This window comes from Pseudonaja textilis, chromosome 3, assembly GCF_049901715.1.
Source record: "Pseudonaja textilis isolate UNSWEBS1 chromosome 3, rPseTex1.2, whole genome shotgun sequence".
NCBI classification, from domain to species: Eukaryota; Metazoa; Chordata; class Lepidosauria; order Squamata; family Elapidae; genus Pseudonaja; species Pseudonaja textilis.
This window is the reverse complement of record NC_141992.1, coordinates 77,268,164-77,278,484: the sequence shown is the minus strand read 5'-3', so window position 1 is coordinate 77,278,484 and position 10,321 is coordinate 77,268,164.

The window sequence follows — 10,321 nt, the reverse complement described above, 5'->3', positions numbered from 1 at the left end:
TACAACGAAACTGTGGATGCACCCCAGCAACTGTTCGCAATACAATAAAACCAAATCACTTAAAAATGAAGATAAGAAAAACAGAGTACCCACGTCTCTATTTGCAATTTGAGAGTACAATATCTATGAATATACACAAAATATACATCCAACACTGACAGTAATGCTTAGCCGAGTATGATACACAAGAGATGGATTGTACTGTAATATGTTATTATACATCTGAATGTAGTATTGGGGTTTCACATCTTTTCACATCTTAATAAGGTAGTGACTTCATGTTTATTTGCAGTTCGGATAGCCCAGGGAAAGAAACTATTTGTTAGTCTAGTGGTGTGGGATTTTATTGACCTAAAACTCCATCCAGACAGCAGCAGGTCAAAAAGATAATTGCCAGGGTGTGAGGGGTCTTCTATAATGGCCTTGATTCTGCTTTGGCAGCGGGACCTCGCTAAGTCTTCCAGGGAGAGCAGAGGGCATCCAATGATTTTTTGAGCTGTGTTTATCACCTTCTGTAGAGTTTTCCTGTCCTCAGCTGTGGAGCCTGCGTACCACAAATCCAGACAATACGTCAGAGTGCTCTCCACAGAGGCTTTATAGAAAGCCAGCAACAGCTTCTTATCCAGATTGTTCTTCCTGAGAACCCGCAAGAAGTGCAGCCGCTGCTGAGCCTTCTTCACTATGGCCTTGGTGTTAGGGGACCAGGAGATATCAGCTGAAATATGGATGCCAAGGAATCTGATCATAGGGAAAGTTTCCACTCGTTCTCCATTGATGATGGGGGGCATGGTTCTGTCCATGTTTCCTGAAGTCCATAATCAGTTCTTTGGTTTTATGGACATTCAGTGACAGATTGTTCTGTGAACACCAGATAGACAGGTTCTCTACTTCTGCCCTATATGCCATCTCATCCTCTCTGGAGATGAGACCAATCAAGGTTGTGTCATCCACAAACTTTATGATGGTGTTTGTTGCATGGCTTGGTGAGCAGTCAAAGGTGTACAAGGCGTATAGCAGGGGGCTCAAGACACAACCCTGGGGGGAACCAGTACTGAGTGTAATAGTGGAAGAAAGGTGGGGGCCAAATCTAACAGACTGTGGTCTGTTTATCAAAAAGTTCTTAATCCAGGAGCACGTGGGGGTGGGGACCTGCAGATTATACAGTTTGGTTACTAGTATAGCTGGGATGATAGTGTTAAACACAGAGCTGTAGTCCACAAAGAGCATCCTCACACAGCTCTGTTTGTTCTCCAGATCAGTGGTCCCCAACCTTTTTTGTGCCGCGGCCCGGTACCGGCATCACAAAATCATCCGCGGCCCGGTACCGGCATTAGCACACATGGCATGGTGAGCCGAGCGACTGGCCAGCCAGCCGTCCCCCGCTTCTCCCCACCACCTTCAACTCCTCCTTTGTACCTGTGTCGATGGGCTTCACAACAGCTTCGGGACGGTCGCTCAGCTTGCCTTGCCTTGGGTGCTGAAAGAATCCTCGTGCCTAAGTTTTGTTCGAAGCTGCCCCCCCCCGATGAAACTAAGGCGCGAGGATTCTTTCAGCACCCAAACGCCGCTTTCTACACAGAAAAGCTCACCGGAAGCACTTTTTCATCAAAACAAGATGGCGGCGCCCAGCAAACCGGCGGCCCGGTAGAAATTGTTCCACGGACCGGTACCGGTCCAGGGACCGGTGGTTGGGGACCCCTGCTCCAGATAACTCAGCACTCTATGAAGTGTGATGGCCACAGCATCCTCTGTAGATCGGTTTGCTCTATAAGCAAACTGATGTTGATCAAAGGAGGGCAGGAGACAGTCTCTGATGTGCTGTGAAACTAGTCACTCAAAAACTTTCATAATGGAGCTTGTTAACGCTATGGGTCTATAGTCATTGAGAGTGTTTATATTTGTTTTTTTGGGAACAGGGATGATGGTTGCAGCCTTCAGGCATTGTGGGATGATGGCATGTGTTAAAGATAGATTGAACAGCTCTGTAAGTATTTGTGCCAACTGGTCAGCACACGCTTTAGTCACCAGCACCAGGTCACCAGCAGTTTTTCATTCAGTTGTTGTTTTCTGAGAAGTCTCAGGTAGTATAATCTCAGCTGGGCCCTTTTGACCAGGGCTGCAATGTGATTGCCCCAGGTCAGGTCTTCTTTTATGGTAACACCCAGAAACTTAAAACTGGCCACTTGCTCCACTCGGTCTCATAGTCTTTCTAAAAGATGATTACTGAAACAAAGTTTTACTAGGGTTACATGGAACTCATACGAGACAATGATTTAGCTGCTACAGAAATTACTCCAAACTAAGATGCTTACTTAAATCATTAGTATCACATATTTCTTGAACTAAAATGTAACACTACATGGTATTCTTTATTCAGAAAGGAAAGAAGTGATATATATAACTCTCAAATGATATAGTAGAATGCTAAAGCTGTTATTCAACAAAGGAGTCTATATAATTTGCATCACAACTATATTTTTCTTATAATAATGTAAACAAAGAAAAATTCAATATAACAAGAATCACATTTACCATCATACTGGTTTGAGTTTGGTAATAAACTACTGTACAGGTTGATACCTGTTTTTAATTTTATTTCAGCACCATTATATGTTTTCTTGTCTTACCAAGTATATTGATTTGAATTATAAAGTGAGTTTGACAGAATCTGCACCTGAACATGAAAGGGAAACTTTTTTTTAAAATTTTCCTTCTCTGAAAAAAATCAGGAACTCAAGGGAACTGTCAGAAAAGTACTTTTGCTTTTAGTGCTTAGACATGCTTTCAATAACATATCAGACCATACAATATCACACATCAGATAAGCTCAGTAATATAGAGGCACATTGTTTTAAGAACAAGATGCAGTTTTACATTTTGTAGTTTATTTTGAAATGAAATAGTTCAAAATTGAAATATAAAATAGCCAACAAAGTGCTTTCCATTATATTTGATTTGGCCCAAAGTAAATGTTAAATAATAAAAATTAATTATATTTGTTGTCTGATATCTATTACTATTTTACAATTAGTTCTAAAAGCCTGTGTTACATTACATTTCCTTAATTCTTTTAGCATCACACAAGTCTTTATGCCAAACTCTTGTTTTTTTTATTTTCCAACCCCACAGTTTAAAATTCCCCTAATCCAAATTGCCACTGCACTGGTTGGAGAATTGATCTAGATAATTGTGGACCTGGTTCCAGAAACCAAAATTCTCCTCTCATTGTACTTACTTCAAGTAAAATTTATTGCTTTCCTTTCTCATCTCTTTCCATAACTTCAAGAATGGATGAAAACACCACCTGAACTTCCAAAATGTTATACTTCCTTCCTAGATCTTTAAAGTTTACATGATATATTTATAGCTTCCTGATCTCTGTGTGAATGAACAGGAAACAATGGCTTTCAATGGACTTGATAAATTTTACCTTAAGAACGTTGTTCCTAATTTTTGTAAGCCACCCAAAGTGGCTTGGAGTGAGACAGCCTCTAAAATATATTAAATAAATAAACGTTGACGTTCTGTCACAATTTTGCTTTTGGCAGACAATACATTTCACAAACCTGCTGGCACCCATTTGCTTCAAAGCTTTGGAATAGAGAGGTATCAACTACTCCAATATTTCTGAGAAAAGTGACAAAAAGACCAATTTGGATCTAATTTTCACTTTTTCTCCAAGTGAAAAGAAGAAAGCACTTCGGTCTTATTGCAGGACATAGTTCTTCCCTTAATTCTGTAATGTCTTGTTTATTTCCCCTGAAGGTTCAGATCCTTTTCTTCTCTGAGACCCTGGATACTTTCTGAATTGCAGGGAAACAAAGACCTCTTCTATAACTTTTATTTCTAGTTGCTATTCTCAACCCGTAGTGCTGCTCCTTGTCTTCTTTGTAGAGAGTATGTTCTTTGCCTGCTTCTGCTTATAAACTCTTATTTGATGTGACAAATTCTTTTGTCACCTGAAATGGGGCCATTCACTTCAAGGACTGCTGCAAGACTGTACTTGCTGCAAATAAGTTCCCAAATACTGCCAGGCAGTGATACAAACATACCACAAGATCTGCAGACTTCTTTCTGTCTGTTCCTTTTCATTTTGCCTCTAGAGGCATTGCTGGTGGTAGTCTTATATTTCCCGTATTCCCTTTATTTCCAGGCTTTCAGATTAAGCTCTTGATTTAAAAGGGAAAATTGGTTAAAGACTACCTTTAACTCATTGCCCTGGCAAACTCCCATCAACCCTTCCTGTTCACTTTCCCTGTAGAATGTGGGTTTTTCTATGCCTCCTGCTGGCTCACTGGGAAGCAATCACTCTGAATGGACAATCAGGATATGAATCTTCTTTCTTTGGATTTGTTCTAAAATAAGTGTAACTAGCCATGATAGTTGTAAGTCATGATTTATATGTTGTGCAATCCCAGCATACTATAATTTGGTGAAGACATCTTCTGCAGTTAAGGTTAATAATCAAATAATTAGGCATCTTTGATTTGGAATTTGATTGATGGTTAAGATGCTGGCCTAGAAACCAGGAGACTATGAGTTGAGTCAATATCATAGCATTTTCGTGTACTTAGGTCAAGGGTCTTCAAACTTGGCAAGTTTAAGACTTTTGGACTTCAACTCCCAGAATTCCTGAACTAACATGACTGGAGGAGGAATTCTGGGAGTTGAAATCCACAAGTCTTAAACTTGCCAAGATCGAAAAGCCCTGATTTAGGTGGTCAGACAAGCAGTATAAACAATGAAAAGAAAAGAAAAGAAAAAGGGGAAGGACCAAAAGTGAAAAGAATATGGATTGCAAATTAAGAGAGATTATGTTAGTTCAATTTAATATTAGCATTTGACATACATAAGAGCTCATGAGTTGATATTCTGATAATTCAGATAAAAATAAGCAAAAATGTAACAAGAAGAAGCATGGAACTGATCTAGAAAAATATTGCTCTGTTTTCATAATATTGGCCTACCTTGAACACAGAAAAACACTGCCTACCCAGTTAGGGGCAAGGAGGCAGGGAGAGAAAGAACTCTTCTTTAGATATAGTGGCAACTATTACCAAATACATTCAAGGCCTGCAAAAGAAAAAGGCTGCAATTTTTGTTGGAAAGGTATTATTTCTGTAAAATATTGTAGGAAGTTAGCACCCATCCCTCTCCTAGAAAACTGAAATATCCTAGGGAAAATTAAAAAGGCAGAATATTTCACCTAAAAGGGAAGTAGAAACTCAGAAGCAGAAATTCACCTCAGAGGCAGAAGGTCACCCCTCCACCTTTGTTAATGGGTGGGCCATTAAGGCCTGGGCCAGAGTATTCTACATAACAAAGGCTTCTACCCATCTCACCACTTGACCTGGGAAGATTGCATCAGCCAGCACTCAGGTGAAGCCATGTGGTCCAGAAAAATGCCTACAAAATTAGCTAAGACCCCCGCCCATGGGAGTCTGGGAGCCAATAGGATACATTTCTTACACAGGAACAGGAAACACTAAGGTGGGGCCCAACAGAGGGTATATAACTACAGGTCTCTCAGCATCTTGGCTCTTCTTTTCCTTCAGCCAACGTCTTGAAGCGTGTGATCATTCTTTCACTTTGGAGCTCCAAGCCATGTGGTCCTGCCCACCATTAAACCATCTTTCCAAACAGCCTCCATGTCTCCAATGTCTTTTTCCCCACTTGCAACTGAACCCAGAATCCACAGTGTGCTGCAAAGAAAATAAAACCAACCACGGGAGCAGACAATAGCTTTTTGGAATAAAGGTAGAAATAGTGTCTCAGCTTAGAGCGGGATGAGGTGGTACCTAAATTTAATATTTATTTATTTGTGTATTTATGTATATTTATTTATTTATTTGTGATCATATCTGGAGACTGTCCATCTCCCTCATACAGCAACTCTGGGTGCTATACAAACAGATTAATAAGTTAATAAATAAGAAAATAAAATATATCTGGACAATAACAATAGCAACAAGAAACATCTGCAAAACCATTGTATTGTGTTCCCTGAAAATGTCATTTTCTGGAGAAAGATTTCCTAAATGTATCTGTATTGACCATTCCTAGTTCATAGTAGACCCGACTTGAACAACTGAAAGAGTTTAGTACAAGTAACATATAATTCTTCAAGCAAGTAAGCCATGCAATAGAAACATTCAAAAACTCTTAAAGATTACTATCCTGGCAACTTAGAAGATGGTGGTCTTTTATGCTTTTGTGGGAGGATGGCTCATTTTATAAAATGTCAAACATTACAACATTTAGAATTGTGTTTGGTTTTGTGTTATTTTTTAAAGCCTCCTTATTCTGGATGGTAAAGTAATATATACATGGGGGAAAGCTTTTGTTTGTGTAAATGAAATTGTGATTTACTTGTAACTGTGAAACTTTCTATTAAAAGATGCATAGCTTCAAAATATGAAAAGAAACTTGCAACTGCAAATTGATATGATCAATTTGCTACTCCCCCACCTGTTTAAAGCCAAAATCTATTTATGAGATATTATTAAGTGCAAATAATTCCCAGAGCTTCAGGAGAGAAGATACAGCCGCAGAATGTGGTCTCATTTGCATATAAATGACATGATTTCAACTCAGAGAGGAATATTGAAAAATATACATTTCTACAGTGCAAGTTTGGAGAACTACACATATTAAGGTCAGATTGTGTTATTCCCACTCTCCCCTCCCAAGTTTATTCTTGGCAGTGGCAGCAATTGATTGCATTTCCAAATGTGTGTAAGTTGTGTTAATTTAGCCCAGTCTGTATATTTTTACATCTATACTAATTAAGCTACCTTTTTGTAAGCTTGCATATGCACACATATTAAAAACTAAACTAAAATGAAACACCATTCTCAATGAATTAATTCAAGTCCATTAGTTCCCCAGCCAGCATGGGGGTGATGAAAATTCTAGTCCCATAAAACTGAAGAGGGCTGTATTAGGAAAGAATGATTTAAAAAAAATAATTTGAAAAATGCTAAAAAGAATTCTAGCAATGTTAAATGTTGATATGCTTCCTTCCAGTTCTAAAAAGAAATGATGAGCAAAGCTTCAGATTCAATTCCCAAAAGGAAGAGACGAAGCACAGGAGCATGAATGTACCACATACTTGTGTCTCCTTAATTGTGCAGTGACATTTTAGCAGCATTTTATTCCAGCTATGAAGTGGGTTCTGCTCCAGTTGCATGGTTTTGGAAAAAGAGGTAGCTGATTTAATGGTCATTGACAGGTGTCATCCTTGTCCTTCCCATGCAATCAAAAGCAGCTTTTCAGAATTAAAAATAAAGTTTTAACAAAACCACACCAACAGTTATACTAAAAGAAACATGTATTTAGAAAGCCCCCCCCCCACCCAAATTAAGAATACAATTTTGTAAAAGTGTATCCAAGGAATGCAAGAACCATAAAGTTAAGTGACAATCCTGGGAAAGAAGAAGAGATGAGAAAGAAACTCAAGAAAACCTCACTTTGGTTTACTTTAGAATTAAAGGGATGCTCTGGCAGAATTTCAGTGTTCAAGATTCTGTTGTTATATCTATAACAATAGAATAATCCAGTAATCTGTGAATTGTTTGTTCCTTAGTTTGACCTTTCCCAAAGAGAAGACAAATTTTATGTGTGTATATCTAAAATGAGATAAATGTTTTCCCCAAATTGCTTATACAGGAGTGGCCACAATTGTGGCAACCTTAGGAGAAAAGTGTATTTTTTGAGGTTTGATGGCTAATAACACCACTTTTTTTTAGAGTAGTACCATAAAATTAGATATCAATGAAAAAGTAGATCACAAGAGAGAAATTGGTAACATTCTATCAAATATAAAATCTACTTCTTTATTCTATCAAATATAACATCTACTTTTAAAACTAATGGGAAATATTTCTTCCCATAGTATGCCTCTTTTCTTCTTTTCCTTAAAGTTCTAGTCTTGGTAGGTAAGCATTCTATGGCTATTAACTTTTTGGATTTAGCAAATTAACATTTTGAGATAATTTTAGTACCTCTCTAAATATACTTCTTGCTGCTTAACAGTGAGTTATGGAACAACTTCATGGTTGTTCAATATTGAAAGAGACAGACAGACAGACAGACAGAGGCAGACAGAAAAAGAGAGGGAGGGAGGGAGAGAAAAAGAATCAGAAAGAGAGAGAAACTTTATTTTAATCTTCTTTAACATTTTCTCCTATTGTATATGACCTTGGTTCTGAGCCTTTGTTCTGTTGGCATTTTTACACAATGACTTATTATTATCCATACTTGCCTCTTTCTGAATGTTTCCTTGAGTGACTTCAGCTACGGATAAAGACAAGAGAGAAGAGGGGACATAAGAGCAAGGCGGAGGGGTGGAATTTACTTCTCATTTTATAAGAAATGTCAACCCAAAGCAAAAGGTTAGATTAACCTTGGGAAAACAGGGAACAAAAGTTGCAGTCACGACTAAAAAAAGAGTGTCTGATAAGACGCTTCACAGAGAAAAGGGAGAGCGGGTGAGCAAAACAGATCTGAACAATAGGTTGATGGCCCTGAAAGGATCTTCTTTTGGTTAACAAACAAAGAACAAATAAGTATTTGATAGGCATATGTCCATTGCTCAGATTAACAAAAAGAATGACCCAGGATGATTATATTCCATAGGGAATCTCTTTAAGGATATCTGCCTTCTCCCAAGACCAGCAATCAAGTGCACCATTGTGCCTACCGTCCCTGTCCTATTGTCCCCATTTATTCGTACCTATTTCCTGTATTCTTACTCATGTTTATACTTATACCTATTATCTTGTAAGAGATTGACAAATCAAATAAATCAAATAAAATAAATCAGTTATGCAAATGGGAAGAACTTAGGGGGGAGGTTTGGAGAAATCATCTTTAGGTCCTTTTAACATCATTTTCATTCCCATTTGCTGAACATGAGGGATCATGGTAAGGACAACTACTTTATTTCAATTTGAGGTCCCTGCAGTTTTCTTGGCAAGGTGTTTCAGGAGCGGTTGGCCACATTTTTCTTAGGCTGTGAGAGAGTGAGTGGCCTGAGATCAGCCAGCTGGCTTCCTGCCTAAATTGAGACTATAACTCACAGTCTCCAGATTTTACCCTAATACCTTAACTACTACACCAAATTGGTTCTCTCCCACTGGACATGCCTGCCAAATTCCTCCTTGTGTACAAGGGTATCAGTTTGACTGAAGGAGATGACCATTCCTGCAATTGGCATTTTTGGCCACTTGGCCCGACCATAATATTAAATCTCCATAAATCTTGAGCTACACCAGAGAGTTCAATGTTTTTATTTGAGGGGCGGGGTGGGGTGGTATCATGGAACACCTGTCATCAACTCTAATTACTTCAGTGGCTTTTTAAAAATTCCATGTCTCCTTCCAAAAAATAAATTCCTCTTGGTCTTTCAAGAGCAATGAGAGAGAAACTGTAGCTCTTCAAACTTTGGAGAACACTTCAGAAATAATGGTTAGATGGTTTGATGACAGATGGTTTGATGACAGAAATGGCAACGCCATTTCAAGAGAAGCGTGTAATATTAGAGAGCCTATAATGGCCACCAGGCAAAATGCTGGGCTATCAATTTAAATAGGCAGATCTGGTTTAAGGCAGCTTCTGTAATTGCCCTCTAAAAGCATTGCTATTCTTATGCAGTCAGCTCTGTTGAGGAAGAAGGATACCAAAAATTTATTTATGTATTTATTTATTTGTCAATTGCTTACAAGATAATAGGTATAAGTAAAAACATAGCTATGAATACATGGATACATATAAGAATATATATATATATATATATGAAACAATGGGACAGGGATGGTAGGCATGATTGGTACGCTTATGCATACCCCCTACAGACCTCTTAGGAAAGGGGTGTGGTCAACAGTAGACAGTCTAAGGTTAAAGTTTTGGGGGTTTTAAAAAACCACAGAGTCAGGTAGAGTATTCCAAACATTAACGAGTCTGTTGCTGAAGTCGTATTTCCTGCAATCAAGTTTGGTGCGTGTTATGTCTTTGGGACTGGTTGGAGTCCCCAACCAGGTCCACTGTTTGAGCGGGAGCACCAGCCGCTCCCATTGGCTGACACCGTTTGACAGCCGGCTATAAAAGGCTGCTGTCAAGCAGTGTCAACCCCGTTGCCGCCAGCTAACCTGCCTAGTTAGAAGGCAGACGCGGCAACCCTTTATTCTTAGAATAAAGCCTTTAACGTTCACTCTGGCTCAGCCTCGTTCGTCCGCCGCTCTACAACACTGGCGACGAGGATGGGATGCGATCGGAGGCTGCCAGATGTGCGATTCAGAAGAGCTGTAGCCACTAAGAGCGA